This window comes from Rhinolophus hipposideros (genome assembly GCF_964194185.1).
Source record: "Rhinolophus hipposideros genome assembly, chromosome: 7".
NCBI classification, from domain to species: domain Eukaryota; kingdom Metazoa; phylum Chordata; class Mammalia; order Chiroptera; family Rhinolophidae; genus Rhinolophus; species Rhinolophus hipposideros.
In genome coordinates, this window is record NC_138053.1 from 97,032,074 (window position 1) to 97,052,307 (window position 20,234).

The following is a 20,234-nucleotide window of genomic DNA, read 5'->3' on the forward strand; positions in this document are numbered from 1 at the left end:
AGCAAAAACTGGCAACATCCCAGATACCTACATAGATTGGAGTCTGTTCACACAATAGGCTACCATATGGGGGTGAAAAGGAATGAGCTACAGAAAACACGGATGCCTTGTGGGAACCGAATGCGGGGTGAAAGCAAGTCACAAAAGACTTCACATAATATGAGAACCTTTTTATATAGTTTTAAAAAACACACAGCTGAACAAAATATGTTCAGGCCTACATGTGTCTGTCATAGTGTATTTTTTTTAAAAAGCAAAGAAATGAAGAATCCCAAATTCAAGATAGTTGTTGCCTCTGGGGAAAGAGGCAAAATGATAATGGGGAAAAGAGTGCCTATGAAGGTGTCAGTTATCAGCCATGTTCTCATCCTTGGTTGGCTGGTGAGTTCAAGGTCATTCATTGTATAACACAGACAGACACATACACTAACAAAGAGGGCATGCATGGACCAGTGATGGTACCAGAACCTGAATCGAGGATTACGCAGAGACCCCAATTCTGTGCATCTGAGGTCCAATTTTTTTATTGTTTAAAGAGAAAAAGGGAAAAGAAAAACCTTAGCTTAGGTGAACTATCACATTGCCAAGAAGCTCAGGAATAAATGAACCGTTCATGAACATTGTGGGTTGGCCTCAGTTTCCAAATCTATCTTCCAAGATGGACAGACGTCTATTCTTGATTCAAGGGGTACATTGTGAAAGACTGAAAGATCTTGAAATATGATGCTATAAAGTCTTTCAGACAATCTTGATTACCTCCATCCCGAGCAAATACACCATTTTTTTTTCCTGTGCTGTTCTAGAACGTAGAGTCTGCACGGAGCCACCATGCAGCTGTCAACAGCTTCCTTGAAATTGTTTTGGTTTTGTCTTTCTGGCAAAGGAAGTAGCATTGTGTTCCCAAGAACTTGGAGACGAGGCTCAGAGTCCCTGCTCTGTAAACACCCACTCTTTGAAGAAGTCCCTGCAGACAAGGAAAGAACTTCCTTCCCAGACATTAAACTGTCCCTTGCTTGTTCCTGCCCTTGAATGACATGCTCTCACCCTCTGTTTGAGGTGACTGGCTTTTCTTGTCAAGTAAACACCAATTGCTTGGCATTAGGAGGTCTTTTCCACAGGGTGCTATTAACCCAGCTTGTATTCATGTCTGCATTTATCTTGTGTTTCGCTCTAACTTCTATTCTATATTGAAGTTATTTATAATAATTCTCAATTATTAAAGCAACTTGTTCATATGCAAATACCAAGCAAACAATTTTATGTTGCTCAAAGAGAGAAGCTGGCAGAAAATATTGTAGTAATGAACCAACTAAACAGACTCACAGAGGTATTTTTATGAGTAGCCTTCAGCGCATGTGTTGCAAATGGACAGTTTCAAATTCAAAGACCCCTTCAGTGATCTGGCTTCTCTCTGCTCAAGCACACAATGTTCGTGGTGCTTAGTGGCATCTCTCAAAAGAGACTCAAAGTGATAAAAAAAAAAAAGTACTGTGTTTTTGCGAAGAAGAGGCACAACTTATTAGTATTAATAAGACCTGAATACGCTTGTGTGGAGATGGACAGGTGGTGAGCTATGACTGCACTTTCAACAACCCTTATTACTCGTTTGTTCCAGTTATTGCTGAATATCTGATCATCCTAAACTTTAGGAGCTTGAGGCAAAAGCAGTGCCTTCGTTGTTGTTTTTATTCATATTAGTGGCCCTCGTCCTCCTCCTTTAGAGGTTGACTGGGCTCAGCTGGGCGGTTCTTGGGGTTTCTTACAAGATTGCTCTCAGGTGGCAATTGGAACGGGCATCACCTCAAAGGTGTCCCCACTCACACATCTGGTGGTCGATGCTGGTTGTTAGCTCAGACCTCAGTTGGGCATCAGCCAGAACATTCCATGAGGCCTCCCCATGTGGCCTGGACTTCCTACAAGCATGGCTGCTGGGTAAAACCAAGCTCCAGGGTACAGGAAGGAGGAGCTTCCTCTTTCTCAAGGCCTGGGCTTGAAATCTGGCACTCGGGTCACGCTGTGGCTCCATCGAGGGGAGCACAGAAGGGAGGGACATGGGGCCTCCAGTGAAGGAGGTGTTTCCACAGGGGCTTAAGATGGAGAGGGCTTCTAAGTCGCCAGTGAAGGGACCCCTTCTAGTGGCTGAGTAACTGGAATGCTGCATGGTGTTTGGGGGGGGAGCATGAGCATGGCAGCCAAAGGCTCTGGTTTGATCTCTTCAGCGAGCTGAGGGCTTCGTTCACTCACTCAGTGCCGATTTGGTGAATATGCTGGGCTCTGTGCCAGATGCTGGAAACACAGCCGTGACGGAACACAGAGCTGCTCCAGGTGGCCCTCAGCTGCTTTAAGTCTAGCGTGTGAGAAGACGGTTATCCTTGTTCCCAGCAGGTGACTTCGATTGTGCCTGTGACTGCCCAGCAGTGAGGCGTCCAGAGCTGGCAGCGGGGGTGACTTTCCGGGGAGGTCCTGGGAGCCTTTACGGAGGCTCGGCCTGGAGGGCAGTTGGCTGTGGCCCTGACGCTCCTCCTGACACAGCCGCATCCTAGTCAGCTTCTCTCCCGGCAGCATCATCCCATGGTTGAAGGTCAGAGGCTCCCAGACTGACATGAAAAACCAGGACACTACTGAGCAATGAAGCATGGAGGTGGCCATTTAGATCAATGAGCCAAACAGAAGGTAATAGCGAAGCCCAGAGTCCCTCAGTGTGACAGGTGAGAGGCAGCAGGGGCCGGCCCCCCAGGGCTCCACTTGCTCCCCAGTGGCACCAAGTGGGGCAGGTGGATCAGCACAGACCTGGAAAAGCCTCTTGGTGCTGAGGAGGCTCAAACCCATGGTGCCTGCCTCCTTATGGCCCTGGGGGCCAGGGGCGGAGAGAGGGAGAGCTAGGAGAGGAAAAGCGTGGCGTGGGAATGAGGAAAGTGCTTCAGCCAGACCCCCAGTAAGGAGGTGAATGGAGGCGCCAGGGCTAAGAATGCACGTATGTGCGTGAGCCTGTCTTGCTTAGGAGCCTCAGCCCTGACTGCAATTCCCTCCAGAAAACCAGGCGGCACGTGTGTCATGCAGGGTCTCATGCGGGGTCTCAGCTCCCGCTCCCCACATAAGAACGCAGGACGTGGTGACGCCAAAAAGGAACACCCACGGAGCCATAGGTAGGGGGGTCAGACCACTATAGTCTCGCTGGCGGCTGGGCTGGAGACACAGGAAGCAAGAGCCAGACTATCCGCAACCTGCCGTCCACTTCTCTCTGCCACCCAACCTCACTTGCTAACTGCAATCCGCGCTTGCTAGCTCAGCCCCCATCTTCTTGCTAGCCCCCTTTTCCTGCTAGTGTAGCCACGGCAGTTATATTAGTGGCCCATGGCTCACTGATTACAGCTGACGGCCAACTAGCCACAGCTGATGGCCAGCCAATCACAGTTGACGGCCATTTACTACCTGAGCCAGCACCTTTCCACGTGAGGGCGAGAGCCTGGAAACTGCTCTCTGGGGCTCTGTCTGCACAATGTGTTAGCCACTAAGTCTGGTGTGGGGGCAGCTCCCCACGGCCCACTGGGCAAAGCCTTGCAGCCTCCTGTGGTCTGGCCTGCAAGACCGCGCGTAGAACCAGGGCCTACAGCTGGACTCCTCAGCCGCCAAAGTGAGATTGGAGCGGTGGAGTGGAAGGGAAGGAGCCTGGCTCCAGGGTCCACGTGGCAGCACTCCCCCCACCTCAGGCAGGCAAGACCCGGGGTCCCCCCAGCACCCCTGTCCCCAGGAGATGGACCTGCTTCCCCTCCAAGTCCTGCCTCCTACCCTTCTCTGGGAGGTGTGCTCCAGAGCCCTCTTTCTTTGGATTTTATTAATCGATTTACCACCTCCCCACCCCCAAACCTCCCCCAGCATCTTTCCACCAGCAGTGTGACTACTACTAGTTTGCCTTCTTACAAGAAGGCAAACTAAAACGTTCTTTCTCTCCGTCCACCTGAGAATGTTGCCTGTAGCCACTGCCCACCCTTCCCAGCCCTGTTCACTGCTCAGCCCGGGAGCCTGGCATCCCTTCATGTTCGGGGCAGACGATGCTGCTTGCCTCTCCGGGGTTCCTCCCCAAGTCCTTACCAATGGAAACCCAATTTTATCTGAGGCAACACTATGTCCCTTGAAAAAATGAATGTTCTCAGTGCTCTGTGCAGCTAAGGTGCGAGGGACGCTGACCAGCCCATGTGCAGCCCTAGCCCATGGAGAAGCAAAAAGGCCAGCGGGGTTCCTCCCCCCAGGGCTTTCAGAATTTGGGGGGGCGGGAGGGGAAGCTGAGCTCTCAGCTGTCAGGGTCTCCAGCCCAAGGGCCTCCTTGCAAACATCCCTGTCCATTCATCACAGGAGGCCCCAATCACGGGGAGAGGGTGACAGGGTCCCTGCAGGGGTTTGGTGACCGTTCAGGTTTCCCCTCTTTAATTTGTTGCTGTCTTGGACTGTCTGAGCCACAGCTAGACTCCCAGGGACACTGGGCTTTCGAAGGCTTTGCGGGGAGAAAACCTGCCAGTGAGTTCCAGCATCGTTGCTCTTCAGAGCGTTAAGAGCCGGCCGTGCTGTCCTTTCTGCCAAGAATGCCACAGGCTCTTTTAGAAAAACAGCTCCTCTTGGCCAGAGCCCTGGTGTCTAGACAGCAGGCTTGCCAAGACCCCGGGCCTGCATCAACTAAATGCGGGAGGTAGCAGGCGGCTTTGGATCAAGGAACAGCTCTCAGTGCTGACTCACCCCAAACCCTCCAGGCCAGACTGGGTGCCCTGGAGGGCTGCCTCCTCTCTGGGGAATGACACCCTCCTTCCGTGTGTGCGAGGCACCTGACCACACTGCAGAGCTCAGACTCCCCACATTATCAGGGAGCCTCTGGACGCCATGGCTTGTTTTAGGTTCAGCCAGAGTGGGTGGATGCAGGAGTCCCCAGGCCTGAAGGCTGGCTCCCTAAGGAAGGGTTAAGAGTGGGAAACGGTCATTCTGTGGCTCCAGCAGACTCAGACGCAGAGGAGGCAAGTGTGGGTGCTGGGGGCTGGGACCTCGTCCACTGCCCGGTTCCCCCACGGCTGTGCTGTGCTCAGTCAGGGCCCCACCTGACACCCCCAACCCCCCAGGACACGCCTCCTCCCTCGCAGAAGGCCCCAGTGGGACATTGCAGGCAGCTTCCTTATGGCCCAATGGGACGTGGGGGAGGGAACCCCATCCCCCTTCCTGGGCTGGCCTGTCCCTAAGGGCACCCACAATGTCCCAGCAAGCCAAGACGCAGACGCACCTGGATGAGACCAGCGGCAGGTTACGGATGGGAGGCCTCGTGGCTGTCATCCAAGGGCCGTGCTTTGGGGGAGAGTCGTACCACAGCTGAGTCACAGCTGGGACAGCATGGGCCTCGGCCACACGGGTGTGTCCCTGCTGTAGGGACTGCTGACTGCTGGGTGCCAGGTACTCGGCAGGCACATGTGGTCCAGGTTAGTGTTTCCGTTTCCTTCCGATAAACACCCAGAAGTGGGATTGCTGGATCACATGGCAGTTCTACTTTTAATTTTTTGAAGACCATCCTGTTTTCCAGGGTGTTCACACCAATTTACCTTCCCAGCAGCAGGGCACGAGGGTCCCATTTCTCCACATGCTCGTTTCCATCCTTTCTGGCATCTCACTTTTCTCTGTTTTCATTTGTCACACTGGAAATAGGTGGGGGGTGGCCTGGCAGCAGGCCTCGAGTAGACGCTGGGCGCTGGCCCCTCTTCCTAGACCTGTGGGAATAAAACAAGTGAGATGGACCCGGGCATCTGCTTGTGCTGCCTGCTGTGTCCCGTCCGGCCCCTTGAAGATACTGATTACTGCAGGGCCCTTCCACTCCGCCACCATCCAAGGGGGTGGTACAGAACTAGTGAGAGAACATCAAAGAGAGCTGTTTGCTCAGGAAGACACATTCTTCCCTTGACTTACTAAGCTTTGTTCACAGCTGCAATAGGAAAGGAAGATTTACACGTTGGAAAATGTGGCGGCGGGAGGATTCTCTGCCCGCTCCAAGTGTCCAGTTTCTCTACTTTCCTCTGCTGACGTTTTGTAAAATGTCTTCGGAGAGGGCCTGCCATGACCTTGGCGGAGCCGTTTTATTCGTACTCAGCATATTTCAAAGACTTGACAGATGTAAATGCTTTGCGATAACTTTTTTTTATTTATTGCATTCTTAGCAGAAATAAGTTTCTAAAGATCTGTGTCTGTGACCTTCAGCACACAGCTGAGAAGGCTGGGGTGGAAGCTGGGATGGCTCGTGCCAAGTCAGAAAGCAAACAGTGACACGGCTGAAACTTGGGCTCTGTCCCTGTCAGGCTCATAAATCTATCTGCCACTTCCCAAGTGCTTCCTGCCCAAATCTGGAAAACATCTCAGACTAATGGGAGAGGCCTGCAGATACGTAGATTAAATGCTTGTAGGTGAGGACGAATTTCTTCTCTCACTCCAGCTTTCAAAATGCTTCAAAGCCATTCTCTCATCATTACCGTCCAGCAGCTTCACTGCTGAGTGCATTCTGGCTGTGGGCTAATTCAGTCTCCCACTCCAGCGCGCTTTCTCCCCTCCCACTGTGCACCGTTATGTACTTGGGGGCCCACGGGGCTGACAAAGCCCGGTGGGAAGGGAGGAGGATTGACGTAAGCGCAGGCCAAAGTCTGATGACTGAGACGCCACACTGTCGTGCATGACGGTCTGCGGGGTCTCAGCTCCTGCTCCCCACATAAGAACGCAGGACATGGTGAGGCCAAACAGGAACACCCACGGAGCCATAAGTAGGGGAGTCATATCACTATATTCTCACCGGCGGCATACGCCTCTCTGCAATCCGCTCTTGCTAGCCCCTATTCCTTTCTGCTAGCGTAGCCACAGCAGTTATATTAGTGGCCAGTGGCTTACGGGTTACAGCTGATGGCCAACTAGCCACAGCTGCCGGCCATCTGATCACAGTTGATGGCCATTTACTACCCGAGCCAGCACCTTTCTATGTGAGGCCGAGAGCCTGGAGACTGTTTTTTGGGGCTCTGTCCCCACACACACCCACAGCCCAGTGGGAGTCTTCTTGTCGCCCATGACCAGTGTGTCACAAGATTCTGCCAATGCTTCGCTGACATGACTTTTTAAAATATCTTTATTGAGATACAATTCACATACCAAGCAAACTTACCATTTCAAGTGTAAAACTCAATAATCTTGGTATATTCGGATATATGCGACCGCAGTCAATTTCAGCACGTCACCACCTTAGAAACGAAGCCTGTACCCATTGGCTGTCACCTTCCTGCCCCCCAACCCGCCCTGCACACCACGAATCTATGTTTGTCTCCATAGATTTCCCTGTTCTGGCCATTTCATATAAATGGAAACACACGATATCTGTCCTTTGTAACTGCTCTTTCATTTAGCATAATGTCTTCAAGGCTCCTCCCAGGTGCAGCCTCTGTGAGAGCTTGTTCCTCCGTAGGACCAGGTAACACCACTGTGTGGACATGTCACATTCTGTGTATCCATTCATTGCTTGGTGGACACTGTGTTGTTCCCGCCTTTTGGCTGTTGTGAATTGTGCTGCTGTGAACTCTCACGCACACTTTTTCATGTGGACATATGCTTTCATTTTTCTTGGGCCTGTACGTAAGAGTGGCATCGCTGGGTCATTGGGTGACGCCATGTGTTTCAGCATTTAAGGAACTCTCGGATGGTTTCCTGAAGTGGCCGCACCAGTTTGCATTCCCACCAGCAGGGTATGAGGGCTCCAGTTTCCCCATGAAGTGACCTGTAATCACATCAAGCACTGTTCCCATGGCCAGCATCTGAGCTGTGGTCCTCAGTCCCTGCCGTGGTGACTGCCATCCTCACCTCAGCACCCGCCCTGCGGCCCCTGCTGCTCCAGGAGGCCCTCCCACAGCAGAGCTGCCCCCCCGCCCCACCCTGGGTAAATGGCAGCCGGCCAGTCATGGTCTAGGTCACAGAGTAGGTCTATAACCCAGGCCAAGACCCTGCCCAGGTCACCCCAATTCTGCCCTTTGCAGCTGACCTCTTCTCTAACATGAACCTTCACCTCTAGCCCACCCTCAAGGTCACTGTGTGATGCCTGCTGGGAGATCCAGCCCCAGGACAGGATATTCCTACCACCCCAGAAGCCCCTTTCTTCCTTCTCCCTGTCTCAACACGCCTTCCCCCAAAGTAAGTTCTCTCCTTGCTTCTAACATGGGAGCTGAGCGGTGACTACACACAGTGTGTAGCCTTTACATTATTTCTTGTGTTCCCTCTGCCCTTGGCCCCTAACTTGGCCGATGGCGGTGTCCACCCTTTTCTACGATGATCAAAGGCCATTCCCCATTCTGTCCCAGTTCACACACCATCCCTTGTCTGTGAGACTTCGCAAAACTACCCACCCTCTCTCTCTTCTCTGAATTTCTACTGCACTTATCTCTACCCCACCATTGTGCTGTTAATTATGTGCCCTCTAATATTATTGCACAAAGTTACATGGAGCTATGATAGTTTGGGTCTCCTGTATACCATGGCGACCCCCTTGCAGATCGAGAATTCCCATGGAAACTTTTCTCCTGTCACAGTGACAAAAATGAATATAATAATCTTCAAGGAGTATTTATTAGTTGGATTTCACCATGTGACATCAAAACGAGCTGAATGTTTTTTATGGAAGAGCTCCACATAGAGCACTTTACATGCTAGTAAACAAACAAACCACTGGTTGTTAACTGATTTGGAAGAACCACTACTGTCGGCACCAGCCTGGTCTATTGTCATGGAAGGGGGCTCAGATCCCAGGTGAACCCTCCCATACTTACGTCCAGCTGGGGCTGAGGCCCAGCTCGAAGTCAGGCTTGGCCCAGCTGAGACAGCCGGGAACCTCAGCTCACTGCCTACTCCCCTTCAGGAGCTCAGGACCCCTGCTAAGCCGCTCCCGGTTTGGCCTGGCTCACGTACCCCGCCCCCGCCTCACTAAGCTCCTGTGCCCCAGCAGCTCCCCTTCTTGTGAGTCCCCAAACACACCACATGGCTCCCCTCCGCGGCCTCTGCCCACTGTGCCACCTCCTGCAGAGCCCCTGTTCCTTCCCTCATCAGTCACCTCTTCAGAGAGACCGTCTCAGGACAGCCTGGCTGTCATGGCCCCTCTCCCAGGTGTGCCTGGTGCTCGCTGCTGTCTAATCTTTCTCTTGTTTGCTCACCTACCTCCCCCATCCCGAAGGGAAGCCCCTCCCTGGGACCCAAGCCTTGTCCCCGTGCCTGGTCCCTGTGTCCTGCTCTCCATCGTACCCACAGCGCCTGCAGCACCTGCATATGGCAGGGTCACGTACGCTTGTGGGACAAATAAACGATTCTGTGAAAGCAGCCAACCACACACTGCAGTGATTTGACTTCTTGGCCGGAAGAGGAAGTGGAGCAGAAAAGTCCGTGAGGGCCAAGGAGGGGCTCCTAGGCACAGGTCACATTCACTGACACCCCAGATGCCAAGCATTGCTTTAGGCACTTTACACGGATTAGATGATTTAATATGAACAGTAGCCCTCTGCAGAACTCATCTCAGCCTCCTCTGACAAATAAGGAAGCTAAGGCACAGAGAGGTCTAGACACTTCAGGAGGTCACACAGCAAGTGGTGGTGAAGCCAGACTCCAAGCCTCGCTGTCTGCCTTGCCGTGCCCCCCCCCCCCCCCCCCCCCGGCTTCACCTGCTTCCTTGTTCATGAACTCAATCAAAGCATAACAAATAGGAAGCCGTCCCCGGTCTGCAGTTTTGTCCCAGCCAGCACTGGGAGGCTTGCCCGGCATGCAGCGCTGCATCCACCGTGCATTTCCATCTCATCGTTGGTTAAAAATGGAAATTCTGCTGTCGGGTTAGAAGGAAGCCGAGGCCGGCAGACACTGCTAGTCTGGTACCCTCTCCTTGCTGTCCTGGGAGAGTGAGGCTCCTGCACCACCGGCCCCCTGTCCCCAGGCTGCACGTGAGACGAGACCAGTGGCTGCTGTAATCGCCCAGATTGCCCGGGACCAGGGCCGACGTTGCCCTGAGGTCTACGTGGTTTTAGGTTGCTCGTTGCCCTGCTGTGTGTGGTGGCTCTTTGCAGAGGCCCCGAGAGGCGTGGGGACAGCGAGATCAGCCGCCTGGGTACCTGCCTCCGGAGACACAGGTGAATCCTGGGAGCACAGGCCCTGGAGGGTGAGTGGGAGGCGATGGTGGACCGCGGCCCCGGGTCTGTACCGCGTGTGCTCGGGGAGCATTGGACAGGAGTTAGGACGAGGGACCCATCCGGCTGGGAAAATTCCTCATCCCACTTTCTCCATCTGTACAATGGCCAGTGTTGGCACCGTACCTTAGAGCCACCCGGGAGCCTTTAAACATATGCTCCTTCCCCCCCAGAGAACTCAGTTCACGGGCCTGGGCAAGGCCTGGGCAGCAGCATTTCAAAGGCTCCCTTGGGCAGCCAGGGTCGTGCTGGTGAGCCCCAGGGTTCCTACAAGCCCACAATTAGACACCTGTAAGTTTTCTATCTGGGAAAACCAGCTCTCCGAAGCACTGAACTTGTCGGGCAAGGGAGAAACACCAATAAACTTATGTATTCCACAAACATTTGTGTGCAGAGCCCTGTGCTGGGTGCTGGGGGAGGGAAGGTAGAGGTGTCAGCTGTTTATCTTAGGCCACGTCAGGGTTATCAACTCATCTGCCCTCCACAGCCCTGGCAGGGGAGCACCTGTCCCCAACATCACCTCCCCAGGGAGCGTGTCCCCGGCCAGAGAGCAGGAAATCACTCAGTTCTAGTCCTGAGTGGCCCCCCGGGGGGAACCACTGTGTCAGCAGCCTGGGCAGTTCTCTGCTCCTCCCCACAGTTACAGTTCAGTCTAAAAAAGGTTATTCCGGAAGAGTTTCCACAAGTCTGCAGGGAGGGGTACACGTCTTCCTGGACTCCAAGTCCCCAGGTCCTGTGAGCTGAGTGACTCTGCTCCTGCAGGATGATGGCAATGGGAGGGGGGAGGGGAAGGGAACGGAGCAGGCCTCAGAGGGTCACTGTGGGGACAGCTGGCCCCTCAAACAGCGGGAGCCACAGGGAGGGGGCTGTGCTCTGAGCAGCCTCCCCCTTCAAGTCTGAAAGAGGCGGTGGTGTTCATTTCTGTACCCCTCCCCACACCAGTGGGACAGTGGGGCTCCCAGCAGGATCTGCACAGCTTGCTGACATCCCAGTGGGGCTGCAGCCCCACCCAATCAGATGCTCAGCGCTGCAAATGTCAGACTTTCCAGCAGAACGCCCCCCACCCCGTCCCTCTCCCTCAAACCTTGGGGCCCCCAAGTTCTGCTTCACTGACAGAGGCCCCAAAGCTACAAGACGCCTTTCCCTCAAAATCCCGAACCTTCCTTCCAGGGCTAGGCCAGGGCCTCTCACCTGGTTGACCCTGAGACACCTAGGGAGAGCCCAGCACCTCTTCTGACCCTGGTGCTGGGGTGGAGCCTGGGAAAGCCCATGGGGTCACCGAGGGAAGACAGGCCACACTGCCCCCTCACAGGACATCAGTCCTTAAAATGTGCCCCTCCCACCAGTGTGGGGGCCATGTGCTGACCTCCTGCAGCCGAGGGTTTGCTCTGTCGCTGTGCCCTGGATCAGCCCCATGCCTGGTGGGGGTGTTATGAGCATGTGCGGTGGGGGGGTGTTGTGTGGGTGGCGGGACGGGAATGACTGTTTTGGATTTCACCTTCCTCTGGAGAACAACAAACAACCCAAATACGTTGTTCATAGCAGCCGTTGTTTATAACAGACAAACGGGGGAAACAACCATCAGTGGACAAATGGATAAATAAATCCTGGTTTATCCACACAATGGAATATTATTCAGCCATGAGAAGGAAGGATATCCCAATACAATGTAGATGAACCTTGAAAACATGATGCAGAGTGAAAGGAGCCAGACAGAAGGTCACGTGTTGAATGGCTCCATTTATATGAAACGTCCGGAACAGGGCATCTACTGAGATGGAGAGCAGGTTAGTGGTAGCCTAGGGCTGGGGAGTTGCGGGGATGGTGGGGTGAGGCATGGAGGACACAGAGTTTCCTTTGGAGATGATGAAAATGTTTCAAAATTGATTGCAATGATGGTTGCCTTTATCTGTGAATATACCAAACCCCACCAGATTGTGCAGTGTAAATGGGTGGATTGTATGCGGTGAGAATTACATCTCAATAAATGTTAAAAGAAAAACAAAATAAGGACTCTCCCTCCTGGGCCTGCCAGAGTGGTGTGCACAGCCTTACATGCTGCAGGCCTCTGTCTGCACCACCAGCACCACCAACCCCAGAGCTTCTCCCAGGGCACAGAAAATGAGGACACCTGTTTGGCCGTCCTGCTGAGGCCCGGTGGCCTCCTGGGAGGTGCGGGTGAGCCTGGCTGGGCTTTGGCCCCGGCAACGGGCAGGGCTGAGCCTCTCGGAGCTCTGGCAGCTTCACTGCACTCACTTGATGAACCATCCATTCAAACCTCGTTCAGGGCCACCTCGGGCCGGGCCCCGGGCACCTGACTTGTCCCAGCATCTTGTGGCAAAGCTTAGTTTCTGGAAGCCCGTTGTACAACTCAATCCACCAGTCCCCAGGCATTCTCTGAAAGCCCCAATCTGGTGCACGAGGCCTTGAGGGGAACATGAAAAAATAGACACCAATAATACTCCACATCCCTAACATTAAGTTGGAGAGCTTGGTCTCAGGGGCACACACTGAACAATTAGATTAAAGAACAATTAGATGCAGCCACGTGAAGGAAAGAGAAATTAAAACTGAGCCAATGATAAATGAGCACCATATAAACTCCCGACAATTTACACAGCAGCAGGTAACTCAGTAACTAATTTAATGTAACCAAGTGGGCAAAATCCTGGGAAGAAGGATGTGGATGTGGGGGGAGGTGGGAGCCCTAGGACAAGGGGTCGTGCCCGAGACTGGCAGCTCTGACAAGGCCGTCCCCACTCTTGCTCCCTGGCTCTGGGGAGAAGAGCTGAGCGAGGCAGAGACATGTAGGAAGCATGTTCCGCCCCACATTCAGAATTATGGGGAAGGAAAGGAAGCTTTTGAAAGAAAAAAAAGAATGTAGTTCTCCAAATGAGAGAGAAAGAGAATTACAGGGTGAGCTCTAATCTAGATGGATATTTTTGCACAGGTCCTGCTTGTGTGGCTGCCTCCTGTTCTATTTGTGGTGTAGAAGTGCCGTCTTCTGTTTTAGGCTGGGGATTGGAAGGCACGTGTCCTCCTGTGGGCAGGTCCCTTTGCAGCAAATACAGCCACCCAAGGGCTCTGGGCAGCATGGTCTCCGGGATCATGCTCCCAGTGGAGCCCACCAGAGCCAGGCCCCCCTGGGGAGGCGCGTCTGCCCCTCGCCATCGTGGGGACAGAATTTGACCCCACAGCAGTTTGACTATTTCACATACCGCTCAGTGGCTTGTGGAGTCCAGGCCTGGGTCAGCTTTGAGAAGAACAGTAATTAACCCCTCCCAGAATCACCCACACGTTGGCACATGCCATTCAAAGCTGCCATCCTCAGAAAAGGGGATGACGCAAAGTGTCTCCGTCCTCATTCCTGGGCCCTGTCTCGCTCTAATTAAAACGTTCTCTTTCTAGTTAACCCTCGCCAGACGTTACAGCACCTACAAGTCAGGCAGAGCAGAGCTGAGCACGGGGCTGGATTCTGGCCAGCAGGTGGGGACAGACTGTGGCCCTGAGAATGACAAACACTATTTACAAGTTCCAAGAGTGAGGAACTGGGCATATATTTTTGGGTTGCGCTACTCAACCCACTAGTATGTATATGGTTTTTTCTCTTCATGTTCCAAGATAGTGCCCAGTTCTTAGACGCATCACAGGCCTCTGAGTACGTGGATATATTTTCTACTCTAAGGCAACATGTTTAGAAGTAACAGGGCCCCCATTTCTGGCCCCAGCTTTATAACAGATTATACGAGGACACTGGGCTCTGAATGTAACTTCATGTGCCTTCAAACACCCTTCTGTAAAATGGGGTCTCTAGGTTGTACTTTCCTTGTCATGAAGAATCCTTTCACTATTAGAGCTCATTGGAATAGACTGGTTTTAGAATGTTCTATGTGACGGGAAGGAAACCTGTTGGAACCGGCTCTGAGCTGAGGAGTCAGCCTGGGCAGACTGAACCAAATGAAATGACAGGGTCATTTCCAGTGATCTTGGAGGCCCTTTCCAGGTCATTTGTTAAATAAATAATTGGAGATTAGAAGTCAGAGCTCTTGTTTCCAACGCTAACTTGCTGCAGCAAATTTTAGCAAGCTGCAAGCTATCATTTACCCAAAGCAGCATCCATTCCCCCGTGGCGGGGTCAGATGCCGAGGCTCCAGACGACAGGAGAGTGGAGAACGGAGTAGGCAGCATTGCGTGGCATTGTGTGTTGTTTCAGAAATTAATTGTGTTGTATGAACAAGCGGCACCATGAAATGTAGAAACTAGAGTAAAGAGAGAAGCAAACCCTTGAAACAATGAGAATAAGATTACAGGAATCAGGTGGTGTGTGTGTGTGTGTATGTGTGTACACAGAATTCAGCACAAATAAGTACTGTCAAATGCAAAATGTTCTGTATTATTTAAAACTCTGAAAAGTTGTAGCTGCAAATAGTCTTTGGAGTCAGAGATTTAAAAGTTGTTTCAGGATTGCCTTAATGCAATGTTTAGGAGACACAGGAAACTAATTGACCCTATTGAGGTAAAATCAGATTAGAAAAATCAATTATGCTTTAAATGTTCATTTCCTCCCTACAAGCCTGGCATAGTACTGCCCACTAATTCCACCTCGAAGCATTGCCTATGGAGACAATAGGAGCAGATAGTTCTAAAAGGTCATTGAGAAATCAAAAACTTTGCAGATGTAGGGGGAAAAAAAGGCAGGCGTTGTTCCCTGTGGGAAAGTTTATTCATGTTGTTCAGAATTATTTGATTGGATTTAACCTTCAAATTATTTATTAGAAAAACTTTCATGACTAAAAAAAAATATTTTAACAAATGCTCTAAGATACGTTTAAACAAACAAACAAACAAACAAACAAGTCACATTTTCAAGACTCACCATACCCTGACCCACAGTTACACATGAGCCGCATGGAAGGCTGAACAGGTGACTTTAGCTCCATTTTTGCAAACAGATTGCGCATCCATCTACATCAACATGGCTACCATTTCCCTGTGTGTAAGTAAAAATAACTTGTTTCCATTAACATGTAGCACTTAGTCTGGAATGGAAATTAAACTCTCTAAGACAAACACTTCAGTGACAGACAATGCAAGCTCACAAGCATGCATTTTGTGTAGTTCTGACCGGCCCTTGTCCTACGGACACAGAGACCACATGTTGCATTGCTAGTGGTAGGGTCCAGGTCCAATCCTGTGGGCTCTTTTACTTTTGCTTTAATAAAACTATGTGTCTGGACACAGACTACCTGAGTCACTGCAGCCAACACTCCCGCCCAGCTGGGATTAGATACACTCTGGGGAGAGTGTGTGACTGGACACTCATCCATCTCTATCGCCCAAGAGACACTTATAGCCAGCACCCTATTGATAGTGGATCTTCCATGCCTTCGACTGGACGAAAGGATGCATTCACCTGGGATGGAATAAACAACCGGAAGTAGACCCTTACAGCCAACCCACGTGGCCAATTTGGCGGTCCAGATCAGTCTCCTTGTTATTTCCAAAATCATGTGTTGACAATAAGCTACATGCAGGCACAGGGCTTCACGATTCCCACTTATTGCCTGTCTTGTCCCAGCGACCCCTTAGAAGGAGGTATTAACTCTTAAGTTTGCTGTGGGAAGTGGAAACTGGGGGTCTTGGAGGCTAAGTTCCTGATCCACATGTGGTAAGAGACAGAAGGAATTCAAGGCTGTTTGATTTCAAAGTCTGTATCTACTGAATACGAAATCATCACAGTTGCAGGTTTTAAATGAAAAATGTGCTCTTGATTGGGGAACAACTTCAAATAGTGACACACGGGTGGAGAAATTTCTCTGATAAACACTTTAAAATAAAAACAGAAAGCCAACGTATATACTAGTGTGAAAAGTTAGTTGAAGTACCTTTTAAATAACTGAGCTTAGGGATGTGAAACGTGTCACTTTGCAGAATTACTGCCCTATCACAGTTTTCCAGAGAAGTATTCCGGTAAATCAGTATTAGTTTAGACAGCCATGTTGTGCAAAACGTGCAATTTCAATTATGTTGAGAAACTTTTAATGGGAATTTTTAGCGAACACGTTTACACATCTTTCTAATGCAAATGTAAGCTGAAGAAGAAATCTAAAAGACACTGGTGGTTAATTAGATTTGGTTCAGTTACATTTTCATTGACTTTTATAGAGAATACCCATGACATGCTTTAAACCACAAATAAATCAAAGCACAAAAGGTCAGAGGGCACCATGTGACACAAAGCTGCCCACAACGACCACAGAGGGTAATGCTTCTGGAAAACCAAGAGAATTCCAACAAACACTGAACATAGACCATGCAAGAATGCAACACGCATCCCGTGGATAGACATTTCTTGGTTTTAAAGTCTTGCTTTTCAGAGTCATCGTGTTTCCCGAAAGGACAGTGCCTCTAGATTACTTGACTCGTGCATTCACTCCCGTCCAGTAGTCAACATTTCTTTTCTACTTATTTTATGGTGCGTACAATTTCCCCCCTCTCCGTTTGAGGACCACAGACGAGGAGAACTTTGGAAAGAGTATACACCAAAGCCTCAGTGTGAATTGTGACAGCCTGGAAGCTCACAGAAGCCCACAGCCTTCCCTGGTCACAATGGTGACAGCCTTCAAGAAATAAAATCGCATCAGTTGTGGAGGCGGGCAGGAATGGAACCAGGCACCTCAGGTTACAGCAGCTCTATTTTAGCTCCATTAGTGTCATTACCAGTGATGGCCCGAGATCTACAAAGTGAGTGCATGTTTACGAAGGAGGACACTACTTAATTTGCCTCCAGTAGAGAAATGGGGAAGCACCAGAGTGACTCCACAGTGGGAAGCAGTGCAGGTGTTTACTCCCTCACCGCGCACTGCCTTACTGACCCACAAGGTTGACCGTGGAGCCAAGTGCCCCAGTTCACTCTGCCATGTGTCTAGCCCTGTTATGACCTGTAGATTCCTTTGCACACACCCTGTTCAAATACTCTGCCTTGATTATGTCTCTTTGGCCAGCACAGTGGGCTCTTGTGTTTCTTCTGCAACAAAGCTAACTAACATTGTGTAACCTTCCCGCATGTCAACTGTGTTTGGCCTTTTAAGTTCGTTGGGCGCGTCCTTCAGTTCAGGTGGGACTGAGGGCTATTCAGTACTACGTAAATTGGAGACTGTTAAAATCAGAAGGACAAGGTAGAATGTAGCATAAGGCCAAGGAACAGAGCTGTGTACTAGTTAAATGTCTTAGCAGGGAAAACAAAGACTGATTGTGATCCTGTGGATGAGGTCTAAGTGCCAATCGGGAGTGAAAACTCTGCCTTTGCACCAATTTCTTTTAGACACATTAATGGCTCAGTTCGGATGTTTCCCAGCCAGCTTGAAAGAGCTGTAGCTCCACTAACTCAGCAGTGGGCTAAACAGCATGTGCTTGGGTGTGGGCCATGGGAATTGCCGAATGGTCCATGGGCAAACCAGCAAGTGCCAGCTAGAGACAGGCCTGGGCTGAGTTCCTCCAGTTGACTTTGGAAAGGCCACCCACCTTCTCTGGGCTTGTTTCCTCCTCTTGTAGAGTGTATGATTTTCGAGAAAGTGACCTCCCAGAGTCAGTGGGTCTACCCTCCTCTGAGTTAGCAAGCTAGTTCTGCCCTTCCAGAAAGCAAATTCCATTAACAGGTTGTATGCCATTAGGTGGGTTCAGATAAGACACTGGAATATAATTCTTAGGTAAGGGGCCAGCCCCATGCGCCCTGTTAGGCTGTGCAGTTGGACTCCGTCCTGCCTCCTGAAATCAGATCTACAGACAGGCTCCGTGCAGGTGAGAAGTGGCAAAGACCTGCCCAGTCCTCCCTCCAGGGCCTCCTCAGCTCCCCCATTTCTACACCTGTCCTTCTTTCCTCTTCCCAGACGTAGCTCCAACCTGACTTACTCCATGAAACCTTCCCCAGTTATCAGTTAGGTAGCCTGCGTTTGCACAACTCTACCCTACCTGCCCTGCCATTCAGCATTTATGGGTCTTTGGTCTCAACTTTGGTCTCAACCTGTTGCTGGTTCCTATGTGTGTTTCTTGTCTTATAAGTTCCTCCAGGGAAAGAGACGTATCTCACAGTCTGCATGCCCTAAATCTGACTGAGTGGAGGGGTGGTCAGCACGTTTGGTTGACTGACGTGAAGTAGGGGATAGGAGAGAGCAAGCCAGTATGTGATTACAAGGGAATTATATTTCAACTTTCTGAGCCTTCATCCAAGGGTGTTCTAATCAAAGCCTGTGTGAATATAAATTTCTCGATAAAATAAAGATGACATGTAAAGATCATAGGACAAATTTTAGTTTCCCAAGCACTTTTCCTCACATGTAGGTCAATTCTCATACCAACCTGGGAAGAGTTTTACAGCCAAGGGAACTGAGGCTCAAGCGGTGGGCATCTGGCTTTCTAGCCTTGGTCTTTTTCACTAGTCTACAGACTTTCCTTTCAAAAAATAAGATCAAATTTCGATAAACGGAGTGAACTTTGGAGCTGAAAATTTAGGCCTAAACCCTGTTTTTTCTGAGATATGGATTTTTTGAGCCTGTGAGCCTTCTAGGAAATACCAGGGGTGCCAAAAAAAACCACGACTTGTATTCATCTTTTGTTATTGGCATATATCAAGTATTATAATTTTAATACAGTTTTTTCCTTTCTTAAAATGTGTATATGTTTTTTTGGCACCCTCTGTATGTGTGTGTATACCTGTGTGTATGTGTGTATGTGTTTGTATGTGCATGTGTGTGCATGTAAGTGTGTGTGTGTGCACGTGTGGAACTGGGCAGTAACATTGCTGCTCACATAGACCTCCGTGAGGCACAAGTAACCTTGATCTTCCAGAAAGCCTGTAAAGCACATGCAGGTCCCATCCATGGTGGCCTGCAGTGGGCAGGGGCTACCAGGGACAAAGCAATGAGTCCAGGGAAAGCAGTGGATGGAAAGGAGTTTTGGGAGGCTGGGAAGTGCACATACACTTGTATTGTTTTCTCCCTTTGGCTCTGACCTCTGGGTGGATTGGAATTCCTGATGGTAAGTAGGGGTGTAGAGCGGATGGGACGCGGATCTCCGTCCCGTTCAATTACGGCCCTGCTACCTCTCTGGAGAGGGAGGACCTTCTTGGCCTGTGTGGGAACCTGCTGGGTCTGGGTCTAATCCCTCCCACACTGGGCCTTGCAGGCAGGTGCACACTTGTGAAGGCTGGGCTGAGCCTGGAGGCCGGCACGACCCACCGTGGGGGCATCAGAAGGGCTGGCTATCTGACCAGCACCGCCATGTTTGCCTGTAAGTGTCCAGCCACCAGGAAGGGAGGTCTTGCTGCCGCCTGTGTCAAAGCAACAGTCGAATTTTCAGTTATTCCCCACCGCTTTTAAAAATGACAAGTCTTACCGACTCAAGTATTTCTTTCACCAAAGAGTATTTCTTCTATAACTTCCCGTTTCTAATGAACCTTCTGAAAATGCCATGCAAAAGAGATCCAAGTCATGGTGGAGGGAGAGGTAGAAATTGAGCCAAATGCCTCCTATTGCTGTGGACAGCAGGCCAGCCCTTTCTTAGGTTGTAAGGACCCTCCGGGCTGCATCTCGAGGGTGGCGTCCCCGGAAACAACTGTTCAACGAGCTGACAGATAGCATGGAGGTGACCCAGCTCGGGACATCTGGAGATTGGTCCTAATACTTACACAGGGTTCCTTCAAGGAAGTTACCTTTCATTTTACATTAGAAGAAGAAACTATCTGGAAAGAAAGAAACTCAGGTGCCTTCCCTAGCAAGCTGTCTCTGTCCTAGAGCTTTAATATCCACAGTGTGCTTCCATTACAACGAATAGCCAAGAGTCTAAAGACCACTCACTAAATGTCAGGTTTCCAGGACGGAGAACTCTCTATAGAGGATCAGATGAATGGACGCTTTAAGTTCATTGTCATTGAATTTCATGACTATTGTTACTCAGAGGGAACTTGAGCAGGAGGTCATGCATTCTCAAACACTGCTGCTTCGGCTGGACAGAGCTGCA